General features: G+C 39.4%; 1 pseudogene; it reads left to right on the top strand.

Annotated features, from left to right (window-relative positions):
• The first annotated feature begins 421 nt into the window (after window positions 1-421).
• LOC141349243 (very long chain fatty acid elongase 1-like) overlaps window positions 422-15690 on the top strand; it is a 75013-nt pseudogene continuing 59744 nt past the window's right edge.

Raw genomic sequence — 15690 nt, forward strand, 5'->3', positions numbered from 1 at the left:
GTATAAAATGCCGTATCCACACCAGGAAATAAAGCTTCACACAAAGATCGTTGAATTCATTATCTAATTGGCTACACGTTCTGTCTATCAATATTTTCCATGAAGTCATTGGAGGAACGCGTGAGTCAGATGACGTCACGATATTTGACAGCGCTGTTTGGATATTATGTATTATACTCCCGCCTACTTGTACAAACAAGTTTGAGCGCTGGTTTTGAACGCTAGTGTTATCTCATATACAAGTGTTACGATGTAAATAGTCTATTACAAGACGTGCATGTGAAATCTGATGTAAACAATGGACAATATATCAATATTTCACGGATTATACGCATTTGTGGACAAAAACGGTCATTGGATGTACTTTGTTAAAGAGAGTTTTTATGGGTCATTCACACATCTGAAACAGACTGGATTCGATTCGCGTTCCTTATACCAGCACAAAGGTAAGGAGTTAGCTTATTTTATGCATGTTGTCATCTGGACTTCTGTAACAAAATACTATATTTATGATGCTAGAGCAATTGTATCTCAAAACGGACACCATACACTGATGCTAAACCTTAGACCTTTTAAACGATGTATAGCAATGTTATTATTATTGTTTGTTTGTACACAGTAGGCTATATATATAGTGTTAGCAGCATTAAAAAAACTGACGTTTTTCCGTGCACGAACTAGTGCGCGTCGAGAGGTTAAAACCCCAAAAGCTATTTGGAAAAACTCGAAAAAAGCTTGATTCTGAAAAGCGTGACTGTAAAAAGCTTGACTGTAAAAAGCTTAAACATCAGACCCAGGTAAGAAAAGTTTCAGATTCCACAGATTTCAGATTCAGATAGACTGAAAGGAAAATTTCTGGATTTCGCCAGTGTCAGGACTCTGCCTTGAAGTCTTGTTATATTTGTATTTTGTCATGGTGGCAGAGTTCTGGCAGTCTCTGGCCTTGTGTGGAGGTTCATGCCTTGTTTTTGTGTTTGGCATGTGCCTCCGGTGTCTTGTCATTTGTCCCCGCCCCCTCGTCCTCCTGCTTATTGTTAATTATTACTTATTCCCATCACCTGTTCCCTCCTCGTTATCTTGTTTAGTTTCTCTTATATAATGTTCTCTTGTCCTTGATTTTATATATATATACAGATATATATATATATATATATATATTATGGCTGTCAATAGATTAAAAAAATTAATCTAGATTAATCGCATGATTTCATGAGTTAACTGCGATTAATCGCAAATTAATCGCACATTTTTATCCATTCAAAATTTACCCTAATGTAACACTTTTCAGGTTTTTAATATTCTAATCATATATACACATATAGATGTATATAAAAATGTATGTTAACAACAGCCTGTTTACATTTTAACAGAATCACCAGCCATTGTTTTGTATATGAATTTTCCTTTCAGAAGATTTTTCTTTCTCCATTTTTGTTTGCTGCTGCATCATTTGTGACCTGTGCTGGCAAGTTGAGTCGAAATTAGCAAATTTAAAAAAAATTGTTGTTCATATTTTGACATTCTCTATTAAAACATAGAACAATGCATGATTTGTTGAAATATAACAAAATATGACAGAACTACACGTGTTTGAAGTTGAAAGAGTCAAATTACCACAAAAATTTCCACATCCATACATTATATTACCACATCAATACCTTAAAATCACTGGTAAAACTAATAGATTTAGCACACACAAAGCAAAAACATCATCAATGTATGTTCAACTTTTTTTCATTTTGTTTGATTGACATTGAGACAGACTGCTTAAAATCTAAGTGATCTAATATAATGTTACACATCAGATAGTTTTACCCAACAGTTAACCAAACATTTACTTAAAACATAACAGATTATAGAGCCTACCTGCGTGAATTCTTATCAAAGCAGATATTTGTAAAACAGTAATTTTGTGTAGATGTCTATAAATCCGGGTCGCGCACTCGCGCGTCTGTGTGCACGCGCTTCAGATATCAGTGTGATGGGGTCGCTTTTGAGTCTTGTCGCTCTTAATAACTCTTTAACATTAATCAGGTACCGAACTTTATCTCTCTTAATGACTATTCTAACATCAAGCAAGTCCTGCAGTCTATTTTATAAGGCATGCATAAAAGCGAAACCAAAATGAATTGAGACGCATTTTTGTATTAGATTAAGCATTAGGAGGACGGTTACACCTCTCAGACGTATATATAAAGATCATATCAGATGTCCAACGAGCATTTAGAGCATTGGATTTGGTTAATGTTCTTATTTCTATGAAAACTCTCATTTAGAGAGAGTCATATTTGTCTGCGTCTCTGTTCATTCAACTATGGGCTGGACCAAGGGTCAAACAGAAATTGCGCGTTGCGTTAATCTCCGTTAATAAAATTAGTGGCGTTAAAATGAATTTGCGTTAACGCGTTATTAACGCGTTAATTTTGACAGCCCTAATATATATATATATATATATATATATATATATATATATATATATATATATATGATTTTATACGCATTATCTGTGTGTTCTATATATAAAGTATCAGTAAATATAATATAATAATAGTTGTATCTATTACTAAACTACATATTTGCTTAATTGTCAGTATTGAAACTTCACCATGCCAAGGAAGGGAAAGAGAAGTGAATCTCAGAAACAGCGCAGACAGCTAGAAGTTTCATTTGGCACCAACAACCGTACCAACTCTGTATCAGGTATAGGGGTGTGACGGTTATTATATAACCGTGAGACCGACGGTTATAGTTGAACACCGTCATTAGAACTCTATAACCGACAAAACCGTGTTATTAAAATATAAAAAATATATATCATAAAGAATGTTTAAATACTAATTAAAAACAATTGTCAACAGTCTGTGTTACACGCCCCACCATGTTATCACGTCACACAATGAAAAATACAGAGCGGAGCAGACACTGACAACGCGCTGACATACAGGAGAGACCAGGGCACTTATTGGTTACTTTTGAGATTAAACATATTAAACAAAGTCTCACCTTTCAAATCATCTCTTCCTTCTATTTAATTTATAGAATCAAATAAACATGAACGACCATAAGATGTTTTAACAGCGGAAAGGCTCCGCCCCGCTTTTCAAGTTCAAATCCTCCCATGTTAATCTACTAACTCTCCTGAAAGCACATTCACTGCTAGTTGTCTTGCTGTTAATTGTAAATAAACGTTGAGCAAGTAGCTAATCAGTGTTTAGTTTATTCAAATGCTGGTTTCACATCGCAAGCATGAGCACTGAGCAGCGCGTATTCGGAGAGCGTTTGCCGCGCGTGGCCATTGTGCTTTTACATGGCTGCGTTTGCAGCGCATATGGCGCAGTTTAATAACAGTATGACAATCTCAAGTTCACATTACTTTATTTTACATGCATTTATGAGCAAAACCTCTTAAAGACGCTTTTTAATCCACATTGTTTTCGTGCTGTTCTGGTCCGTGTAATGACAGATATAGACACAAGACATCAAAAGCCCATGGCACAAATCTGTTTCTTTGAAGATTATTAGGATAATGATAGATAGAGGATTCATTTATGCTGGGCAGAGAGTGACAGCTCAGTCTTCTGGCAACAGTGTGTTTTTTAAATATTTAATTGCTTTCTGTTAAATTTCTCATCATTACTGTTTAAAACACACTTGGCATCACATTCATGATTTTATGGTAAAATGACACTTTCTCGTCAATCCACGAGCATTTAAACAAGCAACCCCCCCCCCAGACGGTTATGTGATGAACCGTCACATTTGACTCACGTCATAACCGTCATCACCAATTCTGAAACCGGCACAGCCCTAATCAGGTATGATTGATGCCAACCCATATGGTCTGTTGTAGCATCTCTTTGTCAAAGCGATCCAAGGTACAACATTTACTCCAGAGGCCGCCAGTGTACATGCAACTCTTTAATGTTCCTAGCAGCACATAATGAGCATAATGATCTACACAGTTTCGATCTAGATTGTATTTTACAGAAAGGTGATGCAGTCTACACTAGTGTCAAACAATCACTCCAGAGCAAAGGACATTTTGTGGATAGTTTTTTAAATTTTGATGAGCTACCAAACCAAATTGAAACAAACTTGTGCTGGTATAACATTATTAAACATCCCCAGAGGTTTGGATTTCTGAATGATAGACCTGCTTTAAGTGGGTATGAAAATCTTGAGAATACTCTGCAATGTCTTATAAGTGGTGTTAGAGATATGCTGTTCCTATGTGGAGAATACTGTGTTGCTCTGTTCAGAGATCGTTCAGGAAGGTTTGGTTATTTTGATTCTCACTGCCGAACACCAGAAGGCATGACTGCTGATGACAGCACAGGTACAGCAGTGATGTTGACCTTTTTTCATTTAGAAGACTTGATAGAGAGGCTCCTGCTTTTGTTCCAAGGGTGTCTTCAAATAAGTGACCAGGAACAATTTGATCTATGTATCATTCATAAACCCAACAGCTGCAAATTGTGTAAACACTCAAGTAGAACCAGATGTCTCTTGTAAAAATACAACTCTGTCAGATGTTGAACAATGTAATTCTGCTGATATGTTACAACAATATGTGGAATTTCAACAGCCACCTGAGACTAATATTAACAGCTCAAATGAAAAAGATAAAATGGAAGTTGTAGCTACCGTCACTCAGAAGGATGAAGGATATAAAATGTTATCACTTATACAGTCACAGGATAAAACTAGATATTAAAGTTTGAGGACAGAAGTTTAGTTTAGTAGGCTATCTGGTTGTTTAAGTATGAAGGTAGCATGATTTAATTCAATTCAATTCAATTCAATTTTATTTATATAGCGCTTTTCACAATACTCAATTGTTTCAAAGCAGCTTTACATTAATAAAAGCAGTAAAAGCACAGTAAAACGACAGATAGCATAACATAATACACAATAGCATAAGCAGTCAAATTTGCTGCGGCTATGACGAGACATTATGAGCGAGCATATTACTAATGTAACGTCGAGAAGAAGAAGCTAAGTTAAGCCCAAGCATGCTACCTCCCCGGGGTAAAAAACCCCCTAGGAGAAAAAAAACAAAAACCCCGGGTTGTTAAGTCGAGGAAATAAAAATAAAAGTCCTAGGAGGGAAAAACCCTTGGGAGATATACATGTATATACACACATATTAACGGATAAGGAGCTTAAGCAGAGATTAAGCAGAGATTAAGCGGATATTAAGCGGATATTAAGCGGGTCCTGCCGGTGGTCGTTGGTCAGGCATCAGCTGGGCATCACATTGAAGGACGACCAGTAGATCAGAGGTGTGCCGACTTTCACATCTACCGGAACTGGGTCTGTTTGTCCCATTGTCCTCAGGGTCAATGGGACCCAGGGACGAGACAGGGAGAGAAAAACAAAATCATATTAGCGTAGGGGCCGTTCACATGTAATGCAAGTGTCACACAGTGATGTGGTTGAATCATCTTAGTTTCAGACAGACTAACTATTGCAGCATAATTATATTATCCACAGTTGAGGATTTTGCAAATTGGGGGCCCACTGCGACGGTATATATGGTAACTAAGGGTCACCTTCCGATTTTTAAGAGAAAATGAAACCTGTCGACCCGTTTGACTAAGGCCGTAACCCCACTGTCGTCGTTAATGCAGGTTCAGTGGCAAACGGGTCTATATTGCATACTATTTACAAGATCACGAAAAAACGCCAACATCGCAACCTGACCATACGTGTCAACCCGTTTGACTAAGGCTGGAGGCCCCACTGTCGTCGTTAATGCAGGTTCAGTGGCAAACGGGTCTGTATGGCATACTATTCGCAATAGAAAGAAAGCGCCAAAATCACAACCCAACCATACGTGCCAACCCGTTTGACTAAGGCCAAAAGCCCCACTGTCGTCGTTAATGCAGGTTCAGTGGCAAACGGGTCTGTATGGCATACTATTTGCAATACAAAGAAAGCGCCAAAATCACAACCCAACCATACGTGCCAACCCGTTTGACTAAGGCTGGAGGCCCCACTGTCGTCGTTAATGCAGGTTCAGTGGCAAACGGGTTTGTATATGGCATACTATTCACAAGAACACGAAAGTTCCAAAATCGCAATCCGACTATAGGTTAAGATAAGATTTTTATTTATTTATTTGGTTGGTCTGTGTTATGACCGCGAGTGCTTTGTTCCGTACAGATAACTATTTCGAGTTAAGTACTTTTACTAGACAAATTATGCGAATGCTTTGTTGAAGAGAAAAGTTTTAAGTCTAGATTTAAAATTATCGACCGTGTCTGATTCTCGGACATCGGTTGGTAAATCATTCCAGAGCTTAGGGGCTAAGTAGGAAAATGACCTTCCACTTTTAGACACTTTTGATAGTCTAGGGATAATCAAGAGACCAGAGTTTTGCGACCGTAGTGTGCGTGATGGATTGTATTCTGATAGTAATTCTCTAAGATATGAGGGTGCTAGGCCATTTAAAGCTTTGTAGGTGATTAGTGATATTTTAAATTGTATGCGATATTTAACTGGTAGCCAGTGTAAAGATGCCAGAATTGGGCTTATGTGGTCATACTTTTTAGATCGAGTAAGTACCCTTGCGGAAGCGTTTTGAACTAGCTGAAGCTTGTTTACTTGATTTGCATGGCATCCCCCGAGTAGCGAGTTACAATAGTCTATTCTAGAGGTCATAAAAGCATGGATAAGCTTCTCTGCGTCAGATGTGGACAGTATATGGCGTATTTTCGAGATATTTCTAAGATGGAAGAATGCTGTGCGGCAGACGTTGGCGATATGACTATCGAAGGATAAGTTGCTGTCGAACATCACACCTAAGTTCCTAACCGTGGAAGATGGCACCACAGTGCAGCCATCTATGTTTAACTTGTAATCTGACATATTATGTTTGTAGCGATTCGGTTCAATAATAAGTATCTCTGTCTTATTGGAGTTCAGCTTAAGAAAGTTATGTGCCATCCAGTCACTAACATCGCTAAGGCAGTCTGTGTGTGTTTCGCTGGGATGTGAGGAGATGTAAAGCTGGGTATCATCCGCATAGCAGTGAAAACTTATGTTATGTTTCCTGATAATGTCTCCTAGAGGTAACATGTATAACGAGAACAGGATAGGACCTAAAACCGATCCCTGCGGTACACCGTATTTAACCAGGGAGTGATATGACTCTTCCTCGTTTATATAAACAAAGTGATAGCGATTGGTTAGATACGACCTAAACCAGGCTAGCGCCTGACCACTGATACCAACATAGTTTTCTAGTCTATTGAGTAAGATTGTATGATCTATTGTGTCAAAGGCTGCACTAAGGTCTAATAATATAAGAATTGAGATTTCACCACGATCGGATGTTAATAGGAGGTCATTTGTAACTCTAAGCAACGCTGTCTCTGTGCTATGGTGGGGCCTGAATCCTGATTGGAACTTTTCATATGTACTATTATTTGTCAAGAATGTGCGTAACTGGCTTGCCACTACCTTTTCTAATATTTTCGAAAGAAAAGGGAGATTTGAGATTGGTCTAAAGTTATTAATCTCTCCCTGATCAAGCTGTGGTTTTTTAATCAGCGGTTTAATAACTGCTAGTTTGAAAGCTGTTGGAACGTATCCTATTTCTAGCGATGAGTTAAAGATATTTAGAACCGGGGTTGACACTACAGGGAATACCTCTTTAAGCAGTTTTGTGGGAACGGGGTCTAATATACAGGATGATGATTTGGATGATGTAACTAGTCTAGAGAGCTCATCTATTGTAGTAGGTTTAAATGAATCAAGATGTTCGTATGGTAGTCTAGTGTTAAGTGAACTAACGGGTTGAGTGGTGGCTGCCTGGGTAGCTACGATGTTTTCCATTATAGACGTAATTTTGTTAGAAAAGAAGTTCATGAAGTCGTTACTATTGTGTTGAAGTTTACTATTGGTTTCTGTTTGTTCTTTATTTCTAATCAGTTTTGCAACCGTGCTGAAGAGGAAACGAGGGTTATTATGATTCTCATTTATAAGCCTGCTAAGATAGGTAGATCTGGCGGTTTTAATAGCCTGTCTGTATTGTTTAACACTCTCTTTCCATGCTGCACGCCATACCTCTAACTTTGTGCTTCTATAATTTCTTTCCATTTTCCTAGTTGCCTTTTTGAGTGCTGCGGTGTGATGATCATACCATGGAGCTGGCGGTTTTTCTTTGATTCTCTTTTTTCGAATGGGAGCAACGGCATCAAATGTGTTAGAACAGACATTGTTTAGGTTTTCTATTACAATATCTAGATCGTCAGAGTTATCTGCTACATGTTTAATTTGGGACAGGTCTGGAAGAGTGCTAATAAATCTATCTTTAGTGGTGGAAATTATTGTTCTGGCTAATCTGTAGCATGTTGTGGATTGACTGATCCTATCTAGAAGTACAGTGTATGACACAAGGTAATGGTCAGAAACTGCATCACTCTGAGGTGATATTTTGATGTCATTAATATTGAGCCCGAGTGACAGAATTAAGTCTAATGTGTGCTTACGAGTATGCGTTGGCCCTGTCACGTTTTGTCTAATATTGAGAGAATTTAGAACATCCATAAATGCACGTCCTAATGCATCTTTTGGGTTATCCACATGAATATTAAAATCACCAACGATAAGAGCTTTATCTACAGTGACTACAAGCTCAGACAGGAAATCTGCTATTTCTTTAAGGAAATCTGCATGGTGGCCCGGAGGTCTATATATTGTAGCTAAGGCAAAAGAGAGCTGTTTGTGGTTACGATCGGTTATTTCCATATTTAACAACATTAGTTCGAATGATTTAAATTTTACTTCAGATTTTTGGTTTACTTTAAAAATTTTGTTGTATATTGTAGCTACACCACCCCCTCTCCCCTTTAATCGAGGTTCGTGTTTATAATAATAGTCTTGTGGGGTGGATTCGTTTAAACTAATGTAGTCGTCTGCTTTAAGCCAGGTTTCTGTTAAACAGAGTGCATCTAAGTTTTGGTCTGTAACTATTTCATTGACAATAGGTTCTTTATTGGTAAGCGATCTAATGTTAAGAAGGCCGAATTTTAACATTCGAGGTTCATCTGTTGAAGTATTGTTGTCTAATTTTATATTAATCAGATTTGTACCAGATGTGGCAAGCGGTGCTCTGTATTTATTTGTTCGGGGAACAGATACAGTTGAAATGTGTTGATATTCTGGTAAGATTGACTCGAAGTGCTGGGATATAAGTGATCTTGACATATCACGGCAGCTAACAGATGGACGGTTAAGCCGATCCGTCTGTTGTCTGACTTGTACCCTGGATAGTCAGACTGTATTCGAAGTAAGACTATTGGTCAGATTTATAGAGAGAATCGCACTTCCTTCCTGAGATGGATGGAGGCCATCTCTCTTTAGCAGGTCAGGTCTCCCCCGAAAATGCTTCCAATTGTCTATAAACCCTACGTTATGCTGAGGGCACCATTTTGACATCCAGTCGTGAAGAGACAATAATCTACTGTAAGTTTCATCCCCCCGGTAGGCGGGGAGGGGACCAGAGCATTTTACATTGTCTGACATTGTTTTAGCAATTTCACATATCTCTTTAATATTATCTTTGGTGATCTCCGACTGGCGGAGTCTGGTGTCATTCGTGCCGGCGTGAATAACAATTTTAGAAAACTTACGCTTAGCATTAGCCAGCACTTTAAGTTTTGATCTAATGTCTGAAGACCTGGCTCCCGGTATACAATCAACTATGGTGGCTGGTGCCTCAATGTTTGCGTTCCTAAGTATCGAATCTCCAATGACCAAGGCACTTTTAACAGACGTCTCAGTCGGTGTGTTGCTTAGAATATCGAACCTGTTTGAAATTACCAGGGGGGTCTTGGGTGGGCACCGGAAACGACTTTGCCGCCTGACAGTCACCCAGTTAGTCGGCCCCCTTGACTCAGATGATGGAACCGAGCTATGTGTATTACGTTTAACACTAGGCGCACCCGAAACAGTGTTTGTAGCATTAGCGGTATTAGCGTTTGTAGCATTAGCGGTATTAACGTTTGTAGCATTAGCGGTATTAGCGTTTGTAGCATTAGCGGTATTAGCGTTTGTAGCATTAGCGGTATTAGCGTTTGTAGAATTAGCGGTATTAGCGTTTGTAGCATTAGCGGTATTGCTGTCATCAACTAGCGTTTGGATGCGCGCTTCTAGTTCTGCAATCTTCTCCGTCAGCCTTACTACTTCAATACACTTAGCACAAGTAAACCCCTCTGTGCTGATTGAAGAAGCTAAACTGTACATGTGGCAAGTAATGCAGGTTACAATAACAAGCGGAGTCTTACCGCTTTCATGTTGGGTGATGGCGTCTTCGGTCACCTGGACGCGGTCCGTGAAGCTACAACGCGAGGGAAGCTCACTCGCAGCACGCCCCGATCGCCTGCGGACGTCTGTAGCCAGTGTGATGTGAGGCAAGCTGAATCTGCGACGGCCGGGCAGCGGCTCCTCCACGGCTTCCCGATCGCTTTCATTCTGGGCGATGGCGTCTCCGTTCCCTCGAGCGCGGTCCGTGAAGCTGCACCGCGTAGGGTGTCCGCTTTTTGCACTTCTCGGTCGCTTGTGGATGTCTGGAGCCTGGGTGAACTGGGCGCTGTACTTCGCGTAGGATCTGCGATAACCGGGTATCAACTGCTCCACAGCTTCCCGCTCAGGTGAGGACAGGTCTGAATAGCATACAGTGGATGAGTCCGCCATTAGATCGGCTGTTTGTTGATGCTAGCGGGCTATATGCTAACACTGGGTGTTTAGCAGTGATAAATCGTTTCACGTGGTAGTACTGCTCAATAGTCGTCACGGTAAAGTATTCTTGAGATAAACGAATATGTTATATTATATAAATAGGAACAAGGTAGTCAGAAAATAGGATTTGGATGATAAACTCGACGGAGCTCTGATGCACGACGCTCACTCTGACTCTCACTCTGACGATCACAGCTGCTGTGATTGCCTCAGGCACTCGGCCTCGTGCCTCTGGCCTAATCACAGCCGTGATGATATAGAGCTATATATAGGAAGAGAATCAGTCGTGTTCACGTGGATAATAATGACCAGTTATCATGATCAGCTAAACATTGAATTCTCAAAAATATGCAAAGTTCGCGGCATCGACTCTCTAAAAGACGTCCAAGAGTTTTGCTTGAGGCAGTTAGTGGAGTCAAAAAGTTTGGTTCTCCTGAATTGCTTGTATGTGTTTAAAAGTGGAGAGATATGCTTCAAACAGACGTTTAACGGGAGCATCTCATTGGTGTAGCTGTTGATGAAGTGCACAACGTTGTTCTATGGTGAGTAATGTTGTTTATTTAGATACTATTTGGTTGCGGCTGGTTATTTCAATAACTGACTTGTTGCCAGCCGGCTCGTTATTGCGGGGAGTCCGAAACGTGACGCTAGATGAAACAAACTGTGATTGGTTGTTTTACATGTTGGTCAAACAGCTCGTAGGCGGGGTTTGTCCAGAAAAAGCAGCGAAAAACACCAGACCTTCAGTATTATAGGTCTGGCTACGCGAGACTAGCATGAAGCTAACATGACCCAAAGACCCAACCCCCATGTCTCTATGATGTTCAGATCCAGAGATATAAGGCTTTGTTTATTATGTTGCTAGGGTGTTCATATTTGGTTTCTAGGGGTGTGGCTTAATACCTCAATAAGAATCCTAAGAGATTGATTGGATGCCTGAGTAAAATGAGCCCACCTCTATGTCTCTATGACACTCTGGTGCAAAGATATCCATCTGGGCTTTTTATAATGGTAGTCTATGGGAGATGTTGCTAGGGTACCCAAAATTGTTGCTAGGGGCGTGGCTTAATAGCTCTGGGGTGATCCTAAGAGACTAATTGGATGCCTGAGTAAAATGAGCCCACCCCCATGTCTCTACGACACTCTACGACGCCCCTTTTTATACACATTGTATACTAACGACTGCTGTAGCCCTTTCCATATTACAAAATATTTCAAATATTTCGATGACACAGCCATACTTGCTCTCCTTACTGGTACCGAATCAGGTGATGCATATCATCAATCTGTTGCCTATTTTACTCAGTGGTGTATAAACAATCATCTCCATCTCAACGTCATGAAGACAAAGGAAATTATTATTGACACACGGAAAAAAATTCTCACCCCTCACTGCCCAATCTCCATCAATGGTCAGTTTGTAGAAATTGTCAGCAATTTCAGATATCTTGGTGTTAACTTGGACAACAAACTTAATTTTGACTATCACATCATGGACATTCAGAGACGCTGTCAACAAAGACTATTTGTCATCCGTAAACTCAGGACTCTCTCAGTTAAACCACATCTTCTGCTTCTTTTGTACAGAAGCATCCTTGAACCAATCCTTCTGTACTGTGCCATTTGCTATTATACTATGCTTTCTCTCACCAACAGAAATAAGCTCCTTAGAATCACCAACACTTCCTCAAAAATAATTGGTCTCACTATTTCAAACTTGTCAGTTCTAATTGACACTGCTATCATTCGTAGAGCACGTACCATAATACAAAATCTTAGTCACCCTCTCAATTCATGTTTTACTCTCCTTCCTTCAGGCCGTAGATACAGACAGCTACCATACAAAAAAACGCGTCTGGGAAAAAGTTTTGTTCCTGTAACCATAAAAGCTCTTAATTCATTAAATGTGTAACCTGTTGGTGTTATATGTGTGTATTATGTGTTGAATGTGATGGGTACAATCTGTGAAAACAAATTTCCTCTAACGGGGACAATAAAGAATGAATCTGAATCTGATTTACAGGTGGGAAACTTGGGATTGCATTTTCATTTACACAGCGTGCAATGGGTGTAGCAAAATTCAATTGAAAATGCATTACGAGTTGACCACGCCCCCGTCCTGTGAATCTTTGCGTCAAGGCGGGGCCAACAACTCCCATGAGTCCCATTGCATGGCCTCTCACGTGGGAAACATGGCGGCTGCAGGGCTGATTGAGAGTGTTATATTCGCTGACCGAAGCATAAACAGAGAAATTTTAGTATTTATGGAGATTATTACGTGTCTGTAGGTGACTACAGAACTACAGCGTTGTTTGATCCTTTCCTCGAATTGTTTGCATTATCAGACGCTGACATCTGTTTGGTCGTTCTCCTCGCACTGTCCTGTGGCTGCCTTTCGTGCCTTCGCATTCAAGTAGCGGAGTGGCAATCGGGAGAGTCGGGACTTTTCCCGGTGGACTGGCAGTGTTTTGAGGCTGCGAACTCCGGTCTGATAATAGTTATGCATTGCGAGTTAGCAACACAATCTGGCAGCCTGATGTGCGGCCGATTCCCGCTGGTCAAACTGTGCAGCCTTTCTGCTCAACACAGTATATAAAAGTGCTCAACCCGTTCGGCAGGTCCAATATGTCTAGGATTTACAAAAATATGGGGATAAGTGAACGACCCCTCAACAAATAGCATAGCCTGTTGGCCTTTGATGTGTTTATTGCAGTATGTATGCGGTTAGATTTGTCAAGCAGCCGCTTTGTGCTTTCACACTCCGTTTTCAGTGCGCTGCAGCTGCTGACCGCTGCTTTTGAAAATAAAAATATCGTGACACTTCCTGTGGAAAAGCGCAAAAAGAATACAACAAATCATCTTTTTTTCACAAAACAATATACTTTAGATATTATTTGATAGACTAGTAAGTGTGGATTAATGATATTTAAAATAGCCTGGTGGTCAGGAAATGAATGGAAATCAGCAGATTTGCAAAGGTTTATTTATCGCCACATATCATAAATAAAAATTAGCAGTGTAACTTTGAAGTATACCACATTATATTTCCTACGTATATATGATTTACAGCAGGGGTCTTCAACGTTTTTTGGGTCGGGGACCCCTTAGATGAGAGAGGCATGGAGCAAGGACCCCCTGATACTTAATGTGTAAAACTGATATTTAAATAATCAGTAAGGTACAAGGGGCTGCCTTTTTGTATTAGGCACAACGCAAAGTGGAGTAAAGTACAACTATTGACCAATCAGAATCAAGGACTGGAACTGTTTTATAAATAGAAACAAACCATATCGTCACACAGCCATATATTAAGACAGTACATTGGCACTATTATGCTGTTGTTGTACATGCATAATTTTTTTTGATAAGGTAGATTTAGTTTTTATATGAATATAATAATAATGATAATAATAATAATAATAATAATAATAATAATAATAATAATAATATAATATAATATTATTTTAAGGTATTTGCAGTGTAATAGATTTTCATTTTATTGTGAATTCACCTGAACCTGGGCTTTCAGTTTATAAAGATGACTGATGGTGAATGTCACAAAGACTCTCTATTCTGGTGGGGATAGAGGTTGTGCTACTTTATAATTCAGAGGTTTGTTGCCTTTCTCGTGTATCATCATTGTCATGAGTTTGAGTAAAGCAGGTTAATTTTCTGCATAGCTTCATATCAGACTCAGAAGAAAACATGCATCGAGTCTGCGCGCATCTCTTTGGGGCAACTTTTTGAGAGGCGGATTTCAACCTGACTATGAATCTTGCACAAAGCACCATGACGGTGCGCGTTTAATACATTTTTAAATGCGAGCGATAGTTTTGTCAAAGTTTATAATGCAGACGCGGTGTGGCGTCATTTGCCTGTTGAGTTAGCGCTTTAAATCTGAACCGCGTGAAACAGCCGTCCAATTTCAGAAATATAACTCAGATGAGACAATGTCGCACTGATTCTAAAATAACTTTCTGAAAGAAAGACACACATGCCTATAAGATTTACCTGTTTTATGATGCCTTTTCTGCTGCTACTGCTGCTTCCTGAGTGTACATTTTTAATCTTCAGATATTTAATTTTGGTCCGCTTGCTAAACTAAACGCGCGCATTCGCGGTCACGCACGTGCACAATTTAAAGGGGACATGTAACGTTTTTTGTACATGTACGGTATTTTACGTTTTTAGCAAAAAATAGCTTGTGGTCAAACATCATTTGGCGGACCCCCTGCAGTTCCGTCACGGACCCCCTGGGGTCCGCGGACCCCCGGTTGAAGACCCATGTTTTACAGTATTCAAAGATGCACACATAATTCCATTTATTACTTCCTGTTTATGAGCATGTTTGTCTCTGCCTTCGCTCTGTTAGGTGCGCATCACTGTCTTCCAAACAGGTATTTTGTATAGTTCCTTATAATTAGCCATGATTTTATTATTGTAAAAAAAAATTGGGCAGATTGATTACGGTTTGTATTACTCTAGTTTTTTTTTTTTTTGACCACCGAGGGCCTACAGATGTTTCTTCCGTGAACATTTCATCACAGTTCAAATAAACCCTGACTGTTACATGTATGTATTTATACGTTGAAAACATTGTTCAAATCTTTTTTAATTATTTTAAAATACAGAAAACGGCGTTAAAACCCCTCACGGAATGAAAAAAGGTAGACAGACTGAACTTCGACATAAATACCTTTTTAGTTTGACATGTTTTATAAAGAAGAAGAATCATTATCTGTTCCAGTCAAATTCTGTTCTTTAACAATAATGCATGGATTTTCATTTAACAAGAATAACCATGGTTTTACTACAGTAAGGTTTAACTATGGTTGTAGAAAATCTGTTGTAAACATGTTTTTTTTTATTTTGCTTTAAGGTAAAACGGTTCATTTTGGTAAGGGTCATTAATTGTTTTACTGTTTGCTGTTAAACGACCATCTC

Source organism: Misgurnus anguillicaudatus, chromosome 13, assembly GCF_027580225.2.
Source record: "Misgurnus anguillicaudatus chromosome 13, ASM2758022v2, whole genome shotgun sequence".
Classification (NCBI taxonomy): domain Eukaryota; kingdom Metazoa; phylum Chordata; class Actinopteri; order Cypriniformes; family Cobitidae; genus Misgurnus; species Misgurnus anguillicaudatus.